Source organism: Lagenorhynchus albirostris, chromosome 1, assembly GCF_949774975.1.
Source record: "Lagenorhynchus albirostris chromosome 1, mLagAlb1.1, whole genome shotgun sequence".
NCBI classification, from domain to species: Eukaryota; Metazoa; Chordata; class Mammalia; order Artiodactyla; family Delphinidae; genus Lagenorhynchus; species Lagenorhynchus albirostris.
Genome location: NC_083095.1, coordinates 189,797,976 through 189,824,540, shown reverse-complemented (window position 1 = coordinate 189,824,540; position 26,565 = coordinate 189,797,976). Strand labels below are relative to the sequence as shown.

General features: G+C 38.5%; 1 protein-coding gene across 21 annotated transcripts in view; it reads right to left on the bottom strand.

Annotated features, from left to right (window-relative positions):
* ZNF438 (zinc finger protein 438) overlaps window positions 1–26,565 on the bottom strand; it is a 170,189-nt gene that overhangs the window by 93,962 nt on the left and 49,662 nt on the right. For 12 of the 21 annotated variants that reach the window (XM_060163049.1, XM_060163204.1, XM_060163093.1 and 9 more), the window contains one exon: window positions 16,261–16,337. The exons of the other annotated variants lie outside the window; for them this stretch is intronic. The gene's annotated coding sequence lies outside the window, so the exon portion shown is untranslated. The remainder of the gene's footprint in view (window positions 1–16,260; window positions 16,338–26,565) is intronic. 21 annotated transcript variants of the gene reach the window in all.

The following is a 26,565-nucleotide window of genomic DNA, read 5'->3' as shown; positions in this document are numbered from 1 at the left end:
GAGGGTAAAGCCACAGTGGGATGAGAATTCTGGGATTCTTGGAAGGGGTTGAGTATATTCTGAATATAGGAGGAATGCAAAATGATTTGTGGCCAGATTTAATCTAACTGTGGTAGATTAAAGATGATCACAAATTCCCTGATACCTCTTCCATTGAGAGGCCACGCCTATGTCCCATCTCATTGAAACTGGGAGGGCTCCGGCACTGCTTTGACCAACACAATATGGCAGAACTGATGTGGGGCCAGTTTCCAGTTTTAGGCCTTCCCCTAAAGCACCTTTCCCTTCCTATCTCTTGGAAAATTCTCTCTAGGAGTCCCAAGCCACAATAGTAGAAGTCTGACTACCCTGAGGCTATGCTAGAAAGATCATGTGAACACGGTCTTCTACATTTTTCCAGGTACCATATATGTGAGTAAGATATCCTGGATCCTCCAGAGCATCCAATCCATCTACAAATGAACACCATCCAGTGATATCAGTCAGTGCAACACGGAATAGAAAAACCAACCAGCTGAGACTGCCTCAGCTCCCAACCCACAGAATCATGAGCTATACAGCACAACTGCTGTTTTAAACCACTCAGTGTTGGCGCAATTTATTATGTAATAACAGATCACTGAAATAGTGATTTTTGTAATTTACTTAGGTTGTTTCAGGGGCCACACCGTCCTGCCTCTAACCTCTACAACTGAACTGGAAGCAGAAGCCTAAGCCTAGGTCTTATGCAGAAGTAATCTGCAAAGTTCATTATACGGTAAAATGGTTTCTTAGAGATAAAAAGGCCAGCATTGGGGCTTCCCTGGTGGCGCAGTGGTTGAGAGTCCGCCTGCCGATGCAGGGGACACGGGCTCGTGCCCTGGTCCGGGAAGATCCCACCTGCCGCAGAGCGGCTGCGCCCGTGAGCCATGGCCGCTGAGCCTGTGTGTCCGGAGCCTGTGCTCCGCAACGGGAGAGGCCACAACAGTGAGAGGCCCGCGTACCGCAAAAAAAAAAAAAAAAAGGCCAGCATTCTCAGAGATACTATAAAACAATTCTCCAAACATAATAAATTTCAACTAAGTTACTGCAATTAAAACCAACAATTTTCTTCTTACTAAGTAAGCTACTTTTCACATATAATCAAGCCAAAAGATGCACTCACAGGTTGTCCTGTAGTTCATTTAACAAAAGCTTATTTAGACAGTTTCTCGTGATTAAAACAAGACTAGAATTACAAATACAAAATTAAGACCATTTGTAGTAGTCTCAAGCAGTGATTTTCAAAAAGAACATAAAGAAATACTGGTGTACTAAGGTAAATATTAAGTACAGACCAGGTAATAGCTGTTGCTAAGGTGATAACATATACGAGTATATATATATATATACACACACACACACACGTGTGTACACTCATATCTTTTTATAAATAGGGGAGTGCCTGGTGCCAGTATGTTTACTGCAGCTTCAGAACAGCTAAAAACTGGAAACAATTTAAATATATATTTAAATATAGGAAAATAGCTAAGAAGGGAATAGAGAAATGAAAGGAGACCTTACTTTTTGATTCTACATATTCTATACTTGACATATGAATTAAATAGTTAAAAATGCTTTACAACAAGCATGCCTCACTTGTGAAAACTCACAATGAAAAGCACACCATTCCAAGCTAACGTCTGTGGCCACATTCTACTGTCTTTAGAGACAGAATGAGGCCCTGTTCTAAGCAGTCTAAGCACTGGAGAACAGCCAAAATTATTTCTCAGGGAGAGCCATAACCCACCAGCACGTATTTCTTCAGGCCACATCTACGCATAGGCAGTAGGCAGTCTATTTAAATACTTTCCCTCCTCAGGTTCCCCAGCTTCTCTAAGAGGATGCCAATCTCCCCACCTCGCTGGCTATTAAAGCAAATGGCCCCGTATCTAACCTGTAACTGAGAATGACTGCATTCTAGGTACTTGCCAGGGTGTGAGATGCTAAACTTCCCGGTACTCAGTTTTCACTGAAAGCTCCTGCAGGACTACCATCTGTCTATTCCGTCCATCCATTCTTTACTCTCTAACCGCGTGTCCGGATTAAGAGGGACCACCCGAGAGCAGCAGCATTCTTGGCTTCGTCCTCTTACGCTCACCTCCCCATTCACGCAGCATAACTGGTGTGTTCTGTGAACTGCCCTTGATGTGCAGCCACTACACTGCACTGAAGGGAGGTTTAAGAGACAGGTGTGGAGAAGAGCACTGTCAGTTACTGACTCCAAGGACGCTGCTGAGGACAGAGCTGAGTACACTGCACTACGGCTGAAAGGACATGCTTCTCTTTGAAGTACAATTATTTAGGTTTCTCCTAGGATGCTGATAAAATTTAACATTGTAAACACTGGAAAACATAGCTCACCTTAGGAGAGGTCTTTTTAAAGAGCTCGGAGCAAAATCTGTGAATCACCTCAAGCAAATAAAGGAGCTTTTATGAGATGCACTGTGTGTCCTACCCTTAGCCTATTTGTCCCATTTTTGTCACCCCTCTTTTTTTTTTTTAACAGTATTGAGATACAATTGACAAACCATGAAATTCATCTGCTGTAAGTGTACAGTTCATTGACATTTTAGTCAATTTACAGAAGTGTGCAGTAATCACTAGAACCCAATTTTAGAACAGTTCCAACACCCTCGCAAACTCCCTTGAGTCCACATACAGTCAGTTCCCAGGCCCACTCCCAAAGCTCCTCTGATTTGCTCTATGTAGACATTTCCTACGAATGGAGTCATACAATTTTTAGTCTTTTGAATTTGGCTTCTTTCACTTAGTATAGTATTTTTGAGGTTCATCCATGTGTCAGCACATATCAGTATCTTCCCTTTTTCAACTGCCAAGTGGTAGCCCAGTGTCTGGACATACCACATTGTGTTTATCCATGTAAAGGTTGAGGGACATTTGGATTGTTTCTCATTTGTGTCTGTTATGAATAAAGGTACTATGAACAATGGCATACAAGTCTGTGTGGATATATGTTTTCATTTCTCTTGGGTAGATTCTGAGAAGTGGAACTGCTGGGTTATTATGGTGTAATGGTTAATTCTCTGTGTCAACGTGGCCGGGCCCAGTGCCCAGATGTTTGGTTAAACTTTATTCCGGGAGAGTGTTTTTGGATGAGATTTACATTTAAATTGATGGCCTCTGAGTAAAGCAGACTGGGCTCCATAAGGTGGGTGGGCCTCGTCCAATTAGTTGAAGACCTGAAAAGGACAAAAGGCCAACTTCTCTGCACAAGAGGGAACTCCCCAGAAGATGGCCTTCAGACTTCATCAGCAACGTCGACTCTCCCTGGTTTTCCAGCAGATTGGCTTTGGACTCAAACTGCATCCCTTTCCTGAGTTCCTGGCCTGCAAGCCTCCCCTATCAGCTTTTGGACTCGCCAAGCCTCCACAATCCTGTGAGCCAATTCCTTAAAATAACTTTCGTCCCACATACAAACACATCCTATGCGTTCTGTTTCTCTGGAGAACCTGACCACTGCATATGGTAACTTGGTTTAATTTTTAAAGAAATGGCCAAACTGTTTACCAAGGTGGGTGCACCATTTTACACTCCCGCCAACAATGCATGAGAGTTCCTGCTTCTCCATATCCTAGACATTAGACAGCGTCTGTCTTTTTGACTTATGGGCATCCTGCTGGGTACAAAGTAGTTATCTCACTGTGTTTTATTTATTTATTTATTTATTTTTGCGGTACGCGGGCCTCTCACCGCTGTGGCTTCTCCCGTTGCGGAGCACAGGCTCCGGACGCGCAGGCTCAGTGGCCATGGCTCACGGGCCCAGCCGCTCCGCGGCACGTGGGACCCTCCCGGACCGGGGCACGAACCCACGTCCCCTGCGTCGGCAGGCGGACTCTCAACCACTGCACCACCAGGGAAGCCCCTCACTGTGTTTTAAATGTGCATTTTCCTACTAACTAATGATGCTGAGCACATTTCCATGCGCTTATTCGTCATTTATGTATTGTTTGATGAAATATCTATTCAGTTCTTTTTCTCATTTTAAAATTGAGTTGTCTTATTATTGAACTGTTAAAGTTCTTTATATGTTCTAGACACAGTCCTTTATCAGACATGATTTGAAAATATTTCCTCTGTGGCTTGTCTTTTCAGTTCCTTAACAGTGTCTTCTGAAGCACAAAAGCTTGTAATTTAATAAAGTTAAATTTATCAATTTCTTCTGTTATGTCACATGCTTTTGGTGTTACATCTAACAACTCTTTGCCTAATCCAGGGCCATGAAATTCCTTCTGTGCTTTCTTTTACACATTTTACAGTTTCAGCTCTTACATTTAGGTCCATAATTAACTTTGGGTTAATTTTTGTGTATGGTTGATTTTTATGAGGAAGTTCATTTTTTGGCGTAAGGATACCCAATTTCCACAGAACCATTTGTTTAAAAGAGAACCTTTTCCCTACTGAATAGTCTTAGCAGCTTTGTCGAAATACAATGGACCAAAAATGTAAGGTTTATTTCTGGACTCTTGATTCCACTCTACTGACTCGTACGCCCATCCTTATGGCAAGGTCACAGTGTCTGGGTTACTGTCGCTTTATAGTGAGTTTTAACATTGGGAAGTAACAAAGTCCTCCAACTTTGTTATTTTATTCATTTATTTTAAATTTTATTTTACATTATATGCACTAATGAATGCCATCTTAAATTCTGAAAAAAGACAGATGTATTTATTTACATTTCACAAAAATAAAATAAATGATATTTTAAAGGTATTTTTAAAAGAACATATTCCTCTTAAGATTTGAAAGTGACAATCACTAATATATTCCCCTAGGAATAAATATTAAATTAAGCCTCTTCATTCCCTACACCCACAACAACAAACATTTATTGAATGCTTACGACATGGTTCAAAGTTAGGTGCTGAAGATACAGAGATAAGTAAGACACAGTTCCCCATTTCGCACGTAAATAGAGAATGATGGTGCAGTATATTAATAGCAAAATACATACAAGATACAGTGGAGGCAAGGGATATTAACTTTAATCAGATTTGCCATCATATAATAAGTTTGTCTCTGAAAACATGGTTTAAATTTTTTGACTTTTTTCAAAGTGAGTTTAAAAACACCACAGAGGCTAGTGTATACAAAAGCTTGGAGTAAGCAATCCTTGCATAAAATAGAGGTTCTCTCAACTAGTGAGAGCTTCTAATTTGTCCTTTGTTTTAAGGTTACAAAAGGAATTTACACTAATGGAAAAATTCAAACAAAACAGAAGTATTTATAGTAGAAAGTGAAAGTCTCGTTTTACCTCCAATCCACCCTACTCTTCCCACCACAGGTAACTTCTGTTACGCTTGGTCAACTGATCGTTCAAAGCTATAGATGATGCAGAGAGTAGGAACTCTTGAAATAAATCATCAGAGAAATCTCATACCTTGCTTTAGACAGAAAGAAACCTCAGCCTCTTTCCCACTAACCATGACATCAGAATAGCTAGCAAGTCTTAAAAATTATTCTTTTTCCTTCTATATCCCATCCTATGCCCTAGAAAAGGTGAAGATGAAGAAGAAAATGGACCTAAGCAGTAGACCTGAATAATATATACGTGTGTGTGTGTAAAGTTTATAGTTACAACTCCTGAAACTTGTTCTACGAGAGATTTTAATAGGTGTTCTTAAAAAAGAAAGGAAGAAAAGAAGGAAGCCGGAGGAAGGAAGGAAGGAAAGAAGGAAGGAAGGAAGGCAGGCAGTGGGCATTTCCGTCAAATATATTTGGGAAATACTAGGTTAAATAAAATATCAATATTCACTGAAATGCTCTCACCTTTCATAAAATTAGCCAACCACCACACTCTTTAATCGTGGATCACTTAGTGATACCTTGAAAGCCAAGATCGTCACAAAAATATGGGAAACAAGCACTGGCTATAGTTTCCCCTTCATTATCACACTTCAGTTCATATAGCTGAACAAATGGGCATATTCAGAAATATGCAGAGGGCCACATAAATTTGCTACTGGCCAAAAGACTAAAAGAAAGTCAGCAGACCGTCTTAAGATTCCGTCCTTACTGTGTTAGAAAAACTGGTTTCACTTCTTTGCTGTATAATTCTTCCCTTGGCTGTTTTATACAATAAAAGAATGAAACTAGAGACAGAAGTCTGGCTCTAAAATTAAATGCACTAAAGTATTTGTTTTTAATAATAATAATAAGGAAATACAGTCCAAGGATCCCAATAAAAATTCTACCCATTTTTAAATTTGCTTTACAAAACCAAAACAAACTGGATTAAAGGAGTTTGGGATATTAATGTAACAATTGCTTTACTGTAGAAGAACTTTTAAGGGGTTAATAAAAAGCTGCTGTGAAGTTGTATTTATCTATGGTGACTACCACCACCAACATCTGTGCAAAAAAGAACTGTCAGTTTGGATCTATCTCCTTATATGTTAGACTTCAAATCGAGATGTAACTCAACAGTGAGAGCTGTTAAACTTGCCACTGAGATTGGATGGGGCCTCTATTACCAACGTGGAGTCATGAATGATAATTTTTCAATGTATCTTATTCCTGCCTTCCTGCTGAAATTTTAAATGGGTGAGAAATTTGGGAGGACACTCCCTACTGAAGTGGATCCTTATGGGAACTTAAAGAGCTGCTGTATGTCCTTGGTGGAAGCTGTTTTGAAATTCCACTTCAGTAAAAAATAAGGAATAAATAAGTCACCAATGGAGAAAGGTCTCCATCATATACTTAAGTTTCTTGTTGCTGTTTCTTCACCACTGTTGGGAACACAAAGTGTGATAATGATCACCCATATATATAAATGTCAAAGAGACTCACTCCTTCCTATCTGAACCCCAACCATTAGTTTAATGCCCGACTCAAGCTTCCTTGATGAAATCTCTCACTGCTCTCTAACTCAAGTGAAATGACTTCTCCACTAAGCCACCTGATTCTCGTTCAGGCCTCTCACATAGGCCATAATCATTTTTATGGACCTTAAGTTGCTGTTTAACTGACCAGTGTACAGATCCTGTGTGTTGAGAAGTCTGGACTCCCGGTGGTAGGACCAAAGTCGCACACGTCTTTGGAGAACACACAGTGCCAGGCACGATGCCGTGGATGTCGGCATTCTCTAAGTATCTGTAAGTATCTGTCCACTAATTAACATTACCATTGAGTGCTTTATGATGGCCCTAGGAATAATGATATGGGAGAAAATATAAGCATCTTCCCATCATGAGAATAATAAATGGGCTTACTGGTCTTAGGAAATGTTAACAGACTATCTATAATTTAAGTAATTTATGACTAAATGTCCTTTTTCTCTATGACCAAGTAGTAAGAGGAGAGAGGGTTACATTGTTAGACACATGCTTAATCACGCACAGACGGAACACTTCAGAATCTACAAACGTAATCTACTTCATTCATTCAAACAACCCTCTACCGAAAGCCACCTGCGTGACAGGCTGTCTCAGGCAGCCTAAAAGGGAATGAGAAATATCAACAGGCATGCTGACCCCTAAGGCAGATTCAAACAGAATCAATCTAAAAATTCCTCCACCCACCTTCCTGGAAAACCATATTACACATGGGAAGGTGCATAAAAAATATTTTATCTCACTACTTTAAGCCATGTAAACAGCTTTGGCCAGCAAACTTAAATTATTCTAGAAACTCCTTCAAAGAGACATTGTTTCGATTCTATCCATCCCCAAACCCCAAGTTGACGGGTGGGTACATGGCAATGCGCTCTAAACAACACGAGCAAACTTACCCAGGGCTGCGTCTAAAGGGCAGCTCATTACCTGGACGAGGCCAGTGTTGGAACAGGTACGCCGGGTCCCTACCAATTTGTCAGCAGCCGCTGACACATACGGACGCTTCACAGGAGCGTAACATTTTCTCCCAAAGCTCAAGGGGAAAAGGCAGAAATAGAAGACCTTTTGCCAACCACGAAAATGTATATTTAAAAAGTTGTGGAATAAACATGAGCTGCTATATACTTTAAAAACCAGAGAAAAAGTAGAAAATAAGTATCTCCCTACGCTCAGCTACAACCTCCTGAACTGAACTGAAGCAGAAATGTTGCCGTTTCAGCTAAGCAGCTTTACATCTGAGGCAACTTAAAACACACTACCAATCACATAAGCTAAAAGTAAGGCAGCAGCATCAAAATGTACCCTTTGCTAATCAGAACCCCTTTTTCAAGTGTGCTTTTAGAAGGAAGAACGTAAGTCTTCACTAGATCAACGGGCTTTCATTTACCTCGAAATTCACTAAACCAGCAATCGGCAGATTGTTAAATCGACACAATTAATTTGACAACAAATTTGATTGTTGGCTGCTAAATGTGAATTTTAGAACTAATATGTTAGTGCTCTGTTCTGGTTTCAAATCAAAGGGATTTCTTCTGGGATGAAAAGTAATGAGCATGTAGCCTATCTCACGGATGAAGGAGTGATTTCTAATCTTTAAAAACAGGAGGTCCGCCTACATGATCACCTGGGACAAACTTGGCTAGTGCAACCCGGCGAGAAGGTTATAGGAGCCTGGGAATGTTTAACATCAAGAAAGGAATTACAGCTCAGTAAGATCAGAGGGAATTACACAGGAAATGTGAACAGTAACCCTTTCATATCTCCGTACCCACTGCTACCGCCGGTGATAAATGGGGTCCTGCTGCCACCCAGCAATGCGCATACACAAGCCAACAGCAGAAGGGGACTGGGAAAAAGCGATTTTATACACACACACACACACACACACACACACACACAGCATAAACTCACAATGACATGATAAAATCATGCTGCTGCAGGAAAAAGCCTTTAGCCTTTCTGATTGCCACGTAGGCACTCTATCACTGCCTCACCCGACAAGAGGCCTAAGTAAAAATCCCAAGGAAACTTGAAGAATCACGCGGGGGTGGCGAGGATAGAAGAGTTGGCAGACTCTTCATAAGTAGGGAAACGTGGCTTCTCTGAAGCTGACCAAACAAACAGGTCTCCACCCTGGCTTATGTTTAAACATCTTGTTCCTTGTCAGTCTGTAGGGAAAACATTCTTTCCACAATAAATAACATGCAAACGAATCAGAAATTCTTACTCCATCCGTTATCTACTCTATGTGAAAGTTTTTTCACTATTGTAAGCCAGAAGCTTAGAGAATTCAACTGATTGTAAACTTTTTTTTTTTTTTTAAAGAGCTGCTTAGGGATAGTCAAGGCAAGTTAACATATTTCTAGTTGCTAGTCAAGGAGAATCGAGTGTGACTGTGCAGATCCTGGGCTGCTTCAGAGCCCCGCTGGTCCCCATCTCAAGCAAACGAGCTACTCTTGCCACAGCTGCCTCTGGGAAAGGGGGAAATGCTCAGTTTCTATAAATAGGTGAGTGTGAGATTCATTAAAAAAACAACAAACAACCCACCCCATGGTGCTCGGACAGTAAGGGCATGGTGGGGTAGTGAAATAAAATGAAGAAGAAAGTGATATCTCCAGTGGGCTAAGTCTAAAATACGGAATAGAATTTTACAGGTCACTCTGAAACAAGATTTCACTTTTTCCCTTGGCATAACCAGGATAGAGGTGGTTTGCCATAGACAGTAGGTCAAGAAATAAATGAAAGTGAATACAGAGATGACAAAGCAAACCACCAATGAAAGTTAAAAGGGTTAGCTTTTTAGAAGTATCCAGAAGAGGGGTTAGCTTTTTAGAACTATCCAGAAGAAGGAACAAAACCAAAGATTTGTTTTTTGTTTTGCTCTGTTTTCAGCATGTACCTCTCCTCCAAAGCACACACAGCTTCCCCAAGAAACAACCTGGACCAGTAGTGACTCTGTACAGTGCATGGCACGTCACCCAAACAGCAACTGAGATTTCAACTGCAGACTTCTGACTGGCTTCCTAGCAACGATCAGTTCCCCATCACCGCGTGGACCACACGGAAACTCAATGGCGCTATCTGCTCACCTGGAAATGAGAGCTTACTTGGAAGGCCTCTCAATCGCTTTAACCCATGTCTCCTTCTGATAAGCATAAAAACTTCATACCTTCTTTGAACGTTATTTGAGATTTCAGAATAATTTAAGTATTATAGCCAAAAAGAAGCCAGAACACAAGATAATTTCTGATGGTTTTTTTCAAACCAGGTCCCACTGCAACAGAATTTAGTAACAAACACTTTTCTAAATAGACAGATATTAATTAATACTTGTCTACTTTTCTCTTGAAGACGAAAAGGCCAAATACATCTACAAACACTATGTACTGGTGACAATGAAATGATATTTATTGGGACCTTTGGCATATCTCCGCTTCTTGAGTTACTGTAGATGATCTTTTCAGTTCTTACATTAGGCCTGAAAAAATGCTGGCTGTACTTCAATATTCGTTCAATGATTCAGCAGTAAGGCCCCTTTTGCTCTTCTGAAGACCACAGAGCTCTGTTACAGTACTCCCTTCCATGTAATAAAGGACAGAGGAAAGCAGGTTAATTTCTCAGGACAGAGGCAATAGTAAAAGAGGCAAACTGCAGACGACCTTGACAACAGTTCCGATGATGAAAACAGTAAGAGTATCACCCAATATTTGCACATTCATACAGTGCTTCACACTGTACAAGGCACTTTACGTTAATTCCACCCCACAACTTTATTAAGTGGGTATTATTATCATTTGATTGAAACAGCATAAGTGGCTTTTACAAGGTTCCCCAGCTAGTTGAGCAGAAGAGCTGAGATCTAAACTCTTCTGACAGCTGCCCAGACATTAAAGCTTTCTACTTTGTCAGGAAATTTTGAAAATATCTTCATCCAAACTCTAAAGTCAGAGTACACATAATAAGCAGAATCTTTTTTTCTCTCAACCCACCCAACATCGCTCCTTTTCTACCAATTCCCATAACTTCAATCAGAGTTCCTACGACAGCAGCCTTTACTCCTCAGACCAGAAGGGCCAAAAGCACAGTGAAAAGCATCTTTCAAGAACAAACCTGCTCACACTTAGGACTTGTATCATGTAACTGTCCCCCAAATAAGGACATCATCACAGGCATGGGCTTTGAAAACCATTAACTACTGAGGAAATGTCTGGGGTTGTCTGTTCTTCATTTAGAATGAGTCATACATGACACATACTACCTGTTCATGCCTAAAAGGTGAGCACACTCCCGGCCTTCTGGCTTAGCAGAGACACTCACTCCCAGGGCTGGGTGGAGAGGCCAACAGCACAGGAACAACAAATCTAACAGAACTAACAGTTACATTCTTAGCAATTCAAAAAATCATTCCAAATGTTTTATTTTTGAAGTCTTATTAAACAGTGATGGAACTACTGGCATTAGTAATTTAACGTAAATGTGAGACATAATGACGGTGGAATTTGACTCACGTAAAATCAATGATTTTTATTCACCTCTGAAGCTTATTATGAAGATTATGAAACAAAATTATATGAAAGATGCTAAACATCTTGCCTAGCACATAATAACTATTCAGTAAATACCAGCTGCAGTCAGTAACATAACTGAACTACTAAAAACAAAAGATATAATGCAACGTCATATTTGAGTCAACCAGCAAAACAATACATTCTATGGGGTCTTTTTGTTTTTCTTTTTGGCCACACTGTGGCGTGTGGGATCTTAGTTCCCCAACCAGGGATCGAACCCACGCCCCCTGCACTGGAAATGCGGAGTCTGAACCACTGGACCGCCAGGGAAGTCCCTCTGTGGGTTATTTTTTAACATCTACACAAAACATAAATATCTGTTCTAGGCATACAAATATATGCATGTAAGTATTCAGAACAAGATTTGGAAGAATAAAGGGCAAAATGATGACCCAGGGACCGTGATGGTCAAAGGCAACTTTAATTCCTTTAAATCCTTGATTTGTAAGGCTTTTTTTTTTTTTAAAAAAAAGGTATTTATGTATTCCTTCTATAAATAAAATTTTTAGTAAAGCAAAGTAGAAAATAGATTTACACAAAGTATTATCTTAATAAGTTTCTTCAACTGCATAGTTGATTTCAGTATTGCATGAAAAAGTTTATTTGTAGATAGAGTCAAAAAGAGGTCTAAGGCTCCTTTTCCTTATTTAGTAACACCATTCAAGCTTTATGTCACAGACTGCCTAATCTTCCTGATGGTTACACTGAAAATACCTGCTTGTGCAAAAAGAAAAAAAGGAAAACCTTCCTTACAATGTTATTACATTTTAAAACCACTCAATGTATTTAATCAAGGTGAAGGAGGCTTTCAATGTCCAGGAAGCCATAAATCGAAACAGTTTTACATTGAAAAATCACCTTTTCCCCTTGAATTCTGTGTGTTTACATTTCATAACCCACATACAGAAAGTCAAATTGCTGATTCTTTTTAAGGCCAAAGGGGTTGCCCATTTAAAATCGTCACAACAATTTCCAACGTCTTGAGGGTTGCTCTAATTAAAAACCTCTCCTCCTAGGCTCTTCCTAGCTTCTAATTCTTGTCTGTACCATTTTGATGCTGGTTTTAAAATTCTAACTTTCCTTCCCGTTCACAACCATAACTTTGACTTTTTCACCCCATTCTTCTTCCTTCAGATCACCTAGATGTGAGCCTATGAACTGTGGGCAAACCAGGTCACAAAAGCTCTTACGAACTCCCTCAAAGAAGCAAATAGCAGGCCTCCTGTGGTTCACGCACCAGGGGAAGCCCCAGGCCCCTGCAATTTACAAATCCAGCTTATAAATTAAAGACCTCCAGTACTGTAAACAGGGACAGACATTTCAACAGATGAGAGGCAGAGAAAGCAGCCTCTTACTTGACTAGGACATTAGGCTGAATAGAAATCTCCACCTCAAGGAGCTGTGGAGTCGGTGTTTGCGGGAAGCAGTACGATCTCTTTTAGATATATTTATAATTCAAGAAAGCCCTTCTCTGTAAATAAATGGGTAATACTATTTGATCAAAAGTTATTTTCCTATAATTTCAAATAAAAATTCTAGATATAATGTGTAGCTAGTATAGGGCAATTTCAACAACAACAACAATATACATCTGTATTTCTAGCAAATGAAAAGCACATGTATCAACAATTTTTTTCTTCCATATGCTCAGCTATGGGCTCATTAATGTTAAGCTGCTATATCTGCAAACCTCTGAACAATGGCTCCTCCTGTAGCTGGCTTCCTTGATTCTAGAAGCCTCAACCTAGCACTGTGGTGACCCACCGCAGGCTAGCTGTTACCCACCTGCTCTGGGCCTCAGTTTCTGGTCTAATATTAACACTACCTGATAGGACTGTTGCAAGGATTACATAAGTTGTTATGTGTAAAGTACTAGACTGTGCTTGACACAGAGTCAAGCACTGTACGATTCTTGGCTATTTTTATTATCCTTAACATCAGAAAGGTGTAGCTCTGGGGCCAGAACGTTCATAAGCACAGCTTACGGCAACCGCTGCAGGAATCGGTGCCTCGAGACTGCTTAGCTCTTGGCGCAAGTTCAAAGTCGCCTGTGTATTCCGTCCTGTGCATTCTAATTACTGATGTCTTCCTGTACGCCTCCGCGTACCTGGTGCTCGGCATGCCTGGTGACGCATCTCACTCTGGACTCTAAATATCTTGAGAACAGGGACTCTATCTACCTCGCCTTGTAGACTCAGCACCTAGTGCAGTGTCTTGCATAGAGTAGCTGCTCTATAAAAACCCAATTGAAACATAGTAAGTATTAGCCATCTATCTGTCTGCCTCACTCAAGCTCAGTTCCTGAGAACAGAGGTTACTGAACGTTGGTTTCTGTATCCCTAGAAGGGCCTACCTCACACTGGCGGTTAATAAAAGCCTACCACCTACTTTTTTTATCCATGTTTCGAATTTATTTTGCATGTTATTTTGACTTATTCACAGCAACTTTTTATTGACTGAAACAAAATGCATTTCTGAAATGAAACAATTCTCTTTTTTCTTTTCCCCTAGAAGCTCTTGATAGAGCAGGAAATAAAACTTTTCAATGACTTTTTAGTCCTCAAAGTGATGACTATAGAGAAAAGCAGCAAGGATCTTTTTTCCACACTGTTCTGGATGGAGCCTTTGTCGGGAATCATCCTCCAGAACCTAGCCAGAACAAAGCCCTTCTTCAAAAAGAGTCGTCCTCTGACTGCTGTACAGATTCCATTCAGTCAGCACTGTGTCCTCGCTCTTCCACAATTGTGACATGTTCATTATCTGAAAACTCTCTCTGCCCACCCTGCTTGTGACCATGCCCAGCTCAGCTTAGGACAAAAAGCCTGTTTGGGCGGCCTCCTACTGCTGACCTCATGAAACACAAACTCAGGGCAAGCAGCCTTTGGACCACTCAGGACCTCATCAATGAAAGATCTTCGGCATGACCTTCAGTCTGATGCCTGGCTGAAGGTCGCACAGTGGGCCTACCTCCCAGGACCCTCAATCTCAAAACATGCACACATCCCAGGGAAAAAGGCAAGAACCTTCTGGGAGTCTAGATAAATATCTTAGTTTTCTCAGGGAAAAAAATGGTGATTTCACATTCCTCTGAGTCATTCTATTACTAGATTACTTCCAGGTGTTATGGCGGGACAGTCCACCACAACGTGTGTCACTTGCTAATGTCAGGTCGGAGCATAAATACATGAGTCACATATGATCCTTCCAATTCTCCTTACTCAAGGTGGTAAGAGAAGTGATTTATTTCTCTTGACTTTCCAAGATGAAATGAAGCTAACTTCTTTGCTTAAACGAAATAAAAGCTCTGTCAGATGGAAACTCCCTTGCTATCCCTGGTGCCCTGGTCAGGCGTGGAGTTTTAAAGTGAGAAAGCATCTTGGACAGTCATCAACCTCACAGCACAGACCCCGCCTGAGGCCCAGAAGAGCTGAGACGTTTGCCATGGTCACAAAGGAAAACAGAGGATCAAAGCAAGACTAACGGTCCTCCTGCATTCTCCTCAGCCCGTTTGCTTTCCACACGCCACACGGAAAGGAGTCTGGCCAAGAACTTCACCCTGACCCGCAATCCTGAAGAGGCTGTCCACAGCTTCCCCTCACTCCCTGCATTTTGGTAGTCCAGCTACATAATTATCTGCTAAAAAAATATGAGAAATAAAGACAAGCCTTCCAGTTCAAAGTAACAGCTACATTACTATTTTCTTAAAGATATTACCCCTTGCAACCGCTACAGCCTTCTTTCCTCCACACTATTTCCAGGACAAGGCTGCGTGTCCTCTAAGAGCCGCTTTCATAAATAGTCCTCAAGTATATTCTGAAAAAAATGGGAAAGCCCTGTACACAAGCACACTTATGATAGTGAGGGAATGGAGATGACGCCCACCTGAGAAGGGCACACGACTAGGAGCATCCTAATACTCTATCAGGGACTCAAAGCAAAAGGACGGCCTCTGACACTGAGCAAACATTGAGGAGAATGTAAATGCCATGCCCTGTGCCACCTGGTACCATAACTGACAGGGACATCTCTGAAAACAAGCTTACTCGTCAATAACTGGTAATGTTTCCCTACCCATCACCATAAAATCCAGTAATTCAATAATCCCAAACATATTCTGAATCTTGTACTTTGCCATTGCAAACACCAAATACAAAATCTGATACATTAACTTCAATTTGACTATTTCTTCTTTTTTCCCAGTCTAATGAGAAGGAAAAGGGCCTGAATGTGGGCAATACTAAAAGTGTCTTTTTAAGATATAATACAGAAATAGGTCAAGAAAATGAGAAGTAATGTAATATGGCACAATAGCATATTTTTAATGACTTTCTTAAGGTTCACTTTGATATATACTTGGAAAACATGGCAATTTATTTAAAGTTGTGACAATCTTAGGGTTTTCATAATTTCTATAGCTATAAAAATTAATGAAAATATTTTACAAATTATTTAAAATTACAATTTAATAATAGTCTGAGATAAAAATCTAAGATATCAATGAAAACTGAGAGGCAGATAAGTAAAACTTTATTAAAGTTCTCATTTCCTACTGAGGGAAGACAAAAGATACCATCTCATTCTTGACTTAATTATAGGTATGACATAGATTTAACGCTTCAAAAAAACTTAAAAATAATCAGCAGCAGATTTCAAAGCAGGCAAAATTCAAAACCAAATTAAACAAAGATAAACTTTAAATCAAATAGCAAAAAGCCCAAAACACAATGGAAAATAAAAGACTTGTATAAAAGAAACAAGATCAATGAAATAAAACGAATTAAAGATCAATTTTGACAATAAATATAAATGAGTTAAAATACCTGTTAAAAGACAAAGGTTCCTCCCATTAGGTTAAAAAATGGGAAATCCAACTATGCTCCACTTATAGAAAACATATCTAAAAGAAATGACAAAGAAAGGATAAATATAATAAGAAGTACACAGATACATAGGGAAATATAAACTAAAGTAGCAATATTAATGTCAGCTAAAACACAAAGCACAAGGCATAAATTAGGAAAAAAGTGATATTATTCTGATAAAAGGTATAATCCTCAATTGAGATACTGACAATAATACATGAACACACAAAGCAAAACAAAAAAAGAGAGAAATATAAAGAAAAATTAATGGAAGAAATCACTGATTTACATCTTTAACCCTTTGAGATCAGATAAAAAATAATTATAGACAAGTTAAACAACATAATAAATAAATATTTTAGTATTTTACAAGGAAGACAAATTCTTTGAAAAAGTCTGTGAAACCTTACTAAAACTGATCATAAATTAGTCAATGAAGACATTTAAAAATTAGAATGCTGTGTATCAGTTTATTACTAATTAGTACCTAAATTTTAAAAGTAACTTGTAAATTGGAGAAACACTCTCCTAAATAACTACTGGATCAAAGAGAACTCTTGGCATGAAATCATATGCTAGCTTAGAAATTATTTTAATTGAGAATACATATCAGGGACTTCCCTGGTGGTGCAGTGGGTTAAGAATCCACCTGCCAATGCAGAGGACATGGGTTCAATCCCTGGACTGGGAAGGTTCCCCATGCCGCAGAGCAACTAAGCCTGTGTGCCACAACTACTGAGCCTGCGCTCTAGAGCCCGTGAGCCACAACTACTTAGCCTATGCGTCGCAACTACTGAAGCCTGCGCGATCTAGGGCCCACATGCCACAACTACTGAGCCCACATGCTGCAACTACTGAAGCCTGCACGCCTAGAGCCTGTGCTCTGCAACAAGAGAAGCCACCACAATGAGAAGCCCGTGCACCGCAACAAAGAGTAGCCCCCACTCGCTGCAACCAGAGAAAGCCCGTGTGCGGCAACGATGACCCAACACAGCCTAAATAAATAAATAGATGAGAATACACACCAAAATATACTGGCTATGGCAAAACAGTACACAGAGAAAAACTTAAAAGTCTTAAATGCTTTCCATTTTGTATTAGGGTATAAAATTTCTACCATAACAAAAGGACTCAAAAATATAGTAGACACAGTTAGAGATTTTTCTTTTTCATGTCACAATGCGGGGTGCAGGGGGAGGTGTGCGTCACAAGATCATTCAGGGACCCAAGATGACTCTATCAGCTTCCACATGGCTTCCATCTCTGGACCTAAGGTAGCTGCTATACCTGATGTAACATCCCCGCCAGCAGAAAGAGAAAAGAGAAAGTCTAGGGCAAGTAGCTTGTCCTTAATGAGGTAACCTTATACACGTCACCGGTCACCTCTCATTAGTCCAAAGCCACATCCTGCTGCAAGAGAAGCAGAGAAATGTAGTTTCTGGATGGGCAGCCATGTATGTGCTCAGGTAAAATCTAGGAGTTCTGTTCCTAACAGGAAAAACAGATCGTAAGCGACACTGGAGTATCTTCTACATATTCCTTCTAGTTAAAAAAATGAAAAGAACAAGAAAACAAAATCAAGAGGGGATTATATGTAATTACTTCATTTTAGCTGGATTCTTCTTAGTGCCAAAGACACTACCAAATATCAATTAAAGAAATTAGAAAGGTACATCAATGAATTTTAAGGATGCTAGGGTCCCATTCCAATACATCAAATCATAGGCTAACTACACTGAGAATTCATCTACTCTCTTTCCTTGTTTAAGGATATTTAATTCACGTATTTTTATTTATATTGTGTATACTGATTTATCTAAATGGAATTTTCAGGTCAACTCAGTTTCAGCCTTACACAGAGAGGTCTTCTAACATTAGTCAGAAGTGAATGTTTTGTTAGTAAATTAACTTTCAAATTTTTGGAATTTTTTTCAAAACAACATTATTGAGGTAAAATGTGTACATTTCAATGAATTTTACAAACATATACATATATCCATATAATCACCACCATAGTCGAGATATAGAACACACTGATCAAACCAAAAGTTTCCCCTGAGCCCCATCCTGGTTAAACAAACTGTAGAGATATAGAACACACTCATCAAACCAAAAGGTTCCCTTGAGCCCCATCCAGGTCAATCACACTCCATCCTCAGCCGCAGACAACATGTCTGTTTATTGTGACTATAGATTATATCTGTTTGTTTTGGGGTTTTTTAGCATCATTTCTGGTATAATAATTGTGGGCAGTAAATGGAATCATAGAGTCTGTATTCTTTTGTGTCTGGCTTACTGAACTCCTCATAACGTTTCTGAGATTCATTCATGTTGTTGTATGTATCAGTACGTTGTTCCCTTTAAATGCTGAGTAGTATATTATTACATGGATACATGCCACAATGTGTTCATCCATCCACTAGTTTATGGACATTTAAGTTGCTCCCAGCTTGAGGCTATTATGAATAAAGCTGCTATGGACATTCATGTACAAGTATGTGTGTAAATATACGTTATCATTTCTCTTAGGTAAATATTTAGTAGCAAAATTGTTGTATGTTATGGTAAATGTTTAACTTTATAACACACTGCCGAACAGTTTAAATGGTTTTATCGTTTTACTTTCCTACCAGCAATATATGAAAGTTCCATTCTAACACTTGTTCTTTTAATTTTTAATTTTAGCTATTCTGATAAATATACAATGGTATCTCATTGTTTTGGTTTGCATTTTTCTGATGTCTAATGATGTTGAACACCTTTTCCTGTGCTGCATTCATTATTTTCTTGTGCCTAGATTTTTAACTGGGTTGTCTTTTTAATGAGCTGTAAGAGTTCTTTATATATTCTGGCTACAAGTCATTTGTCAGGTATATGTATTGTGAATATGTTCTCTCTGTTTAAAGATCACCTTTTCATTTTCTTAACGATGTCTTTTGAAGAACAGAAGTTTTAAATTTTGATGGAGTCCCATTTGTCAATTTTTCTTTTATGTTTCATCCTTTTTGGGCCCCAAGAAATCTTTGCCTATCCCAAGTTCACGAGTATTTTCTCCTGTAATTTTTTCTTGAAGTTTTATAGTTTTAGTCTTTTATATTTAGATCCATGATTCTTTTCAAGTTATTTTTATATCTAGAAGAAGTAAGAGTTGAGGTTAATGTTTTTACATTTAATATCCACGTGTTCCAGTACCATTTGTTAAAAAGACTATCCTTTCCCCATTGAATTACTTGGCACAACTGTCAGAAATCAACTGACCATATATGTGTGGGTCTATTTCTGGATTCTCTATTCTATTCCATTGATATATATGTTTACCTTAGGCCAACACTACCTTGATCACCGCAGCTTTAAAGAAGGAGCTTTAAAAAGTAGAGGAAGTCTTGAAATTAGGTACTAAAAACCTTCCAATATTGTTCTTGTAAATACTTTTAGTTTTTATAGGTCCTTTGTATCTTGATATAAATTTTCAATTTCTAATTTTTCATTGCTGGTATATATACATAAAACTGATTTTGTGTATCTACTCTGCGTCCTGCAAGCTTGCTAATAAATTCAATGACAAATTCTAGTGGCATTTTAGAGATTTCTTAGCATTTTCTCTATACATGATCATGTTGTCTGCAAATAAAGACCTTTTATTTCTACCTTGCCAATGTGTATGTCATTTGTTTCTTTTTATTGCCTGTTACACTGGCTGGGGCCTCCATTACAGTATTAGATACACATATGGAGATGGGCATACTTGTCTTGTGTCCTGTCTTAGGAGGAAAGCACTCCATCTTTTGACTTTAAATAGGACTTCAGCTAGAAGTTACATGTAGATGTCTTTCGTCAGGTTAAGAAAATCCTCTTCTGTTTCTAGTTTCCTGACAGATTTTATCACAAATGGCTGTTGAATGTACTCCAATGCTTTCTCCTGTAACTACTGACAGGATCATATAGCTTTTTTCTGTTAAAGTGATGAACTTATGCTAGTGAATTTTCCAATGTTAAACCAACCTAGCATCCCTCGAATAAACTCATTTTTAATATCCTGCTGGATTTGACTTACTAATGGTTCGTTCACAAAATGTTTCACCTATGTTCAAGAAGGATATTTGTTTATAGTTTTCTTTTCTTGTAATGTCTTCACCTAGTTTTGATGTTAGCATAATGCTAGTGTCCTAAAATTAGTTGGGAAGAGTTTCCTTTTCATCTATTTTCTGAATTATTTCTCCTTCAAATGTTTGATAGAATTCATCAGTTAAAACATGTATGGGCCTGGAGTTCTTGGTTTTGGTTTGGTTTCTTTGTATGGGAAGGTTTTTAAGCAGGAATATAACTTCTTTAATAGATACGGTGCTACTCTAATGTTATCCTTCTTCCGAAGTCAATTTCATTACATAATTTGTGCCTTCCAAGGAATGTATCCATTTCATCAAAGTCGTCAACCTTATGTACAAAAGATGTTTGTAATATTTTTTCTATATGTTTTTAATTTCTGTACAATCTGTAGTGATGTCCCCTCTTTCAATTCTGACATTATACTTAGTAACGTGTTTCCTCTTTATTTTTGTTGATTAGGATAGCTAGAGGTTTAATCGTTTTCTCAACAAGCCTGCTTTTGGTTTCCTTGTTTATCTCTGTTGTTTACCTGTTTTCTATTTCATCAATTTCTGTTCTTTTGTTTACTATTTCCTTCCTTCTACTTACTTTCGTTTTAATTTGATCTTCTTTTTCTACCTTCTTAAGGTGGACACTTAGATCGTTTAAAGATTTGCCTAAGCACTGCTTCACATATATCCCAGAAATTTTGATGTGTTTTTATTGTGATTCACTTCAAAACATCTTTTAATCACCCCTCCTTTTTTTTGACCAATGTGCTAGTTAGAAGTATGTGGTGTAATTACAAATGTTGAGGATTTTCCAGATATCTTTCTGATATTGATTTCTAGCTTAATTATATTGTGGTCATAGGATACACTCTGCATAATTTCCATCATTTTAAACTTAATGAGACTTGTTTTATGTATTAGAAGATGGAGGGCTATCTTGGTGGATATTCCATGTGCACTTGAAAAGAATGCATATTCTGCTACTGGTGAGTGGAACGTTCTGTAAATGTCAGTGAAGTCAAGTTGGTTTACAGTGTTATGTGCATCTATATCCTCCCTGATCATGTTTCAACTTTTTCCATCAATTACTGATATGGGTATTAAAATCTACAACTACAATTGAAGATTTGTCAGTTTCTTTTTTTTTCAGTGCTATCAGTTTCTGCTTTGTGTATTTTTACAATGTAGTATTGTGGAATTTAAGGTTATTATTTCTTCTTGACAAATTGACCTATTTATCATTATTATGAAGTGTCCCTCTTTAACCTTCTTAATATCACTTGTTATGAAGCCCACTCTGATATTACTATAGCCACTCCAGTTTTCTCATACTTCGTGCTCACATTGTATACATTTTACACCCTTTTGTTTCTAACCTATTTTGAAGGTTACCTTGGTTTTTTATCCAACTTGACAATCTTTGCCTTCTGATTAGAGTAGATCATTTACGTTTAATGTGATTACTGATATGACTGAATGTTGTCCTACCATATTGTTACAAGTTTTCTATTTGTCCATGTAGTTTTGGTCCTTCTCCCCTTTTTTCCTGTCTTATTTTGGATTAGTTTTTAGGATTTCACTTCATATCCACCATTGGTTTCTTATTAGTTAAAACTCTTTTTTAGCTATTTTCGTGAATACTCTTTAGCTTAAGACAACCTACCTTCAAAAAATATTATACCACTTCATGTATAAGACCCTTATGATATGCTTCCTTTCCCCAACCCATTCTTTGAGCCATTGATGTCATACTTTTTTTTTTTTTTTTTTTTTTGCGGTACGCGGGCCTCTCACTGTTGTGGCCTCTCCCGTTGCGGAGCACAGGCTCCAGACGCGCAGGCTCAGCGGCCATGGCTCACGGGCCCAGCCGCTCCGTGGCATGTGGGATCCTCCCGGACCGGGGCACGAACTCGTGTCCCCTGCATCGGCAGGCGGACTCTCAACCACTGTGCCACCAGGGAAGCCCTAATGTCATACATTTTACTTTTACATACGTTATAAATCTCACTAGATAAACACTGTCATTATTTTTTATTTAAAGAGACATTTATGTTTTAAAGAAACTGAAACAGGGAGAAAAATTTTTTTTGTTTATCAACATATGAACCACTTTTAGCATTCTTTATCTCTTTGTATAGTCCAATTTCCACCTGATATCTTTTGCCTAATAAACTTCCTTCAATATTTCTTGTAATGTATGTCTGCTGGTCATGAGTTGTCTCAGTTTTTGTCTAAAAAAGTTCTTATTTGGCCCTTATTCTTTTTCTCCTTTATTTTGTATTTTTACTGGCTGTAAAATCCTAGGTTGACAATTTTTCTAGCACTTGAAAATTGCTATTAAATTGCATCCTGGTTTGCATAGTTTCTGATGACAAGTCTGCTGCCGTTCTTGACTTTATTCCTTTGTATGTAATACCTTTTAATTCCCTCTGCCTAATTTTAACATTTTTCTCTTTATCACTAATTTTCAGCAATTTTCTTGATGTACCGTGTGTGTGTGTGTGTGTGTGTGTGTGTGTGTGTGTGTGTGTGTGTGTGTGTGTGTGTTGTTTATCTTGCCTGGGCTCTGTTGAATTTCTTGGATCAACGGGTTTATATTTTCTTCAAATTTGGGGAAATTTCAGCCATTAATATTTTTCTCTTTCACCCTCCCTCTAAATTCTGAGACTACAATTACACTTATGCCCATGGTTATCATACTATAGGCAACCAAGGTGCTTTTCATCTTTTTCAACCTTTTTTCTCTCTATGCTTTTGGTTAAATTCTCACTATGTTTTCAAGTTCACTGAGCTTTTCTCCTGAAAGAGCTAATCTGCACTTAATCCCATCTAGTATAATTTTCGTTTCAGTTACTATATTTTTCTATCTCTGGCTGTTCCAATATTTTCTTTTTTCTATCTCCTATTTCATTCCTCATTATGTACATGTACATGAGCCATATTTACAACAGCTGTTTTAAAGTACCTATCTGCTAGTTCTATCATCTCTGTCACTTCAGGGTCTATTTCTATTGGCTCCTGGTTATGGGGTTTTTCTCCTGCTCCTTTCTTCATCTAGTGATGTTTGACTGGATGCAATTCACTGTGAATTTTAAGTGGCTGAATGCTGGATTTCTTGTATTTGTTTAAACAGTGCTGAATTTCTAGCAGACAGTTGTTACTGTGGATTAACATGATTCTTTTGAGGCTTAGTTTTAAGCTCGTTCACGGCTTGTATAGAGGAACCTTTACTCTAGGGCTCAACCTTACAGTGACCTGGTACTTTTTCATTTCTCATGAGATGTCCTTTTGGGGGCTTCATCCTGTGCATGGTTTGGTGTTCAGCAGATCCTCAGGAGCCCCCCTACAGAGATTTCAGAAATACTTTCTCTGTCCAACACCCACCTCTCTAGGAAGGTGAGATTTCAAATGAATCAGGCTTTTCTATCCTGCCTCCTTGCTACTTCCTTCCCTGCTCCATAGTAAGAGTCAGGTACTTCACTTTTAAATTTGGTTATTGAACTTTAAACGCTGAAAGGAGGACTGATCTCCCTCTAAGAAACCTACTGAGCATACCTTCCTAGGAGAGGGGGAGGGTAGATAAAGGGTATTTATTTAGATTCTTTTTTCCTTAGGATTGAATACAAAAAAATTTACAAAAATTGAATAGAAAAAAGTATTTATTTTGTTACCCTTATTCTTAAAAATACTTGTGCTTTATTATTTGTGTGGGTAGATACCTAAGTAAAGGCTTAAAATGAAGCCCCTCTAAACCATTAAATAGCTTATACATTTACGGAGAATAAAAGAAAGAGCAGATGTTTTAGGGGAGGTTGAAGAGAGGTAAGTTGGTGGTAGGAAGCAAATGTTTCCTCCAAGGCTAGGCTGTCATGAACTAAGTTGTAGTATATAGTTATCTGACAGTTGTATTAACATTAATAATCACAAACTAAATCTAGAAAATTATGCAGGCTCACTACTGAAAACTGGAAAAGGCCAAAAATATAAAGATGAAAATATATGCCATCTATAAATCTATCACTTAGAAGATAACAACTGTTAATATTTGGCATGTGTCCTCACAGAGTTTTGCTAAGCATATACATACATATGTATACACACATTGGGTGGGCCAAAAGGTTCATTTTTTTCTGTAAGATGGCTCCGGTAGTACTCAGCTGTCTTTAACTTCATTGGAAACAATTTTGTTGGACTGTATGTGACAGCTGTCATACCAGAGTGCATTTAAAAAAAGACTCATCAAAATTGGTGAATTTTTGTGTAGCCATTTTGATATCAAAGATGGAAGGAAAAAAAGCAACATTTTCGGTATATTATGCTTTATTATTTCAAGAAAGGTAAAAATGCAACTGAAACGCACAAGAAGATTTGTGCAGTGTATGGAAAAGGCCCTGTGACTGATCAAACGTGTCAAAAGTGGTTTGCGAAGTTTCGTGCTGGAGATTTCTCATTAGACGATGCTCCATGGTCGGGTAGACCAGTTGAAGTTGACAGCGATCAAATCGAGACATTAACTGAGAACAATCAACGTTATACCCCTGGGAGATAGCTGACATACTCTAAATATCTAAATCAAGCTTTGAAAATCATTTTCACCAGCTTGGTTATGTGAATCGCTTGGATGTTTGGGTCTCACATAAGCAAAAAAACCCTTCTTGACCATATTTCTACATGCAATTCTCTACGTTTTGGAACATAATGAAAACGTTCCATTTTTAAAACAAACTGTGATGGGCAATGACAACTGGATACTGTACAACAATGTGGAACAGAAGAGATCGTGAGGCAAGTGAAATGAACCACTACCAACCACACCAAAGGCCGGTCTTCATCCAAAGAAGGGGATGTTGTCTATATGGTGGAATTGGAAGGGAGTCCTCCATTATGAGCTCCTTCGAGAAAACCAAACGATTAATTCCAACAAGTACCGTTTCCAATTAGACCAACTGAAAGTGGCACTCGACGAAAAGTGTCCAGAATTAGTCAACAGAAAACACATAATCTTCCATCAGGATAACACAAGACCACATGTTTTTTTGATGACCAGGCAAAAACTGTTACAGCTTGACTGGGAAGTTCTGATTCATCCACCATATCACCAGACACTGAACGTTCAGATTTCCATTTATTTCGGTCTTTACAAATTCTCTTAATGGAAAAACTTTCAATTCTCTAGAAGACTGTAAAAGGCACGTTGAACAGTTCTTTGCTCAAAAAGATAGAAAGTTTTGGGAAGATGGAATTATGAAGTTGCCTGAAAAATGGCAGAAGGTAGCGGAACAAAAGGGTGAATACATTGTTCAATAAAGTTCTTGGTGAAAATGAAAAATGTGTCTTTTATTTTTACTTAAAAAACTGAAGGCACTTTTTGGCCCACCCAATATATACCTCACAGGACTGCTGTGAGGACTAAATTAGCTAAAACATACAAAGCGATTAGAACACAGTAAGCTATGTATGTGTTTACTCTCGTTATTAAGAGGAAAAACGAGTAACTAAAGAGGCTCTGAGTGGACCTGAGGCCATTTCAAGACCTGAACTTTCCAACATCATCTGCATATAGCTCAAATACCTCTTTAATTTGACAGAGAGAAGTGTACTACATTTGAGAACTGCTTTTCCCTTTATTGATTATTTCAATACTGGCTTTAAAGGAGTGTGGATATATTAGTCTTCTGCCAAGGTCAGGTGTAAAAATTAGTCTAACTGCCTCAGTGCCAGACACTGAGAAGCATGACACGTGTGCCATGATCATGTCACCTTCACCACTGAGAAGGTACCACTGGCCATCTCTCCTCCTAGGAGGATCCGTGGCTCAATTCAAAACAGGAATAACAACACAGGACATAATCCGAATGGTATGTTTTAGGTCAGCACAGCAGTTTTGTGTGAGGTCAAAGCGGTAATCAAGAAGAAGGAGTCAAATATTTGAAGAGATTATAGTTGAAAACGTCCATAATATGGGAAAGGAAATAGTCAATCAAGTCCAGGAAACGCAGAGAGTCCCATATAAGATAAATCCAAGGAGAAACACGCTGAGACACATATTAATCAAACTTTCAAAAAATAATACAACAAATAATATATAAGGGAATCGCCATAAGGTTAACAGCTGATTTCTCAGCAGAAACTCTGCAAGCCAGAAGGGAGTGGCAGGACATATTTA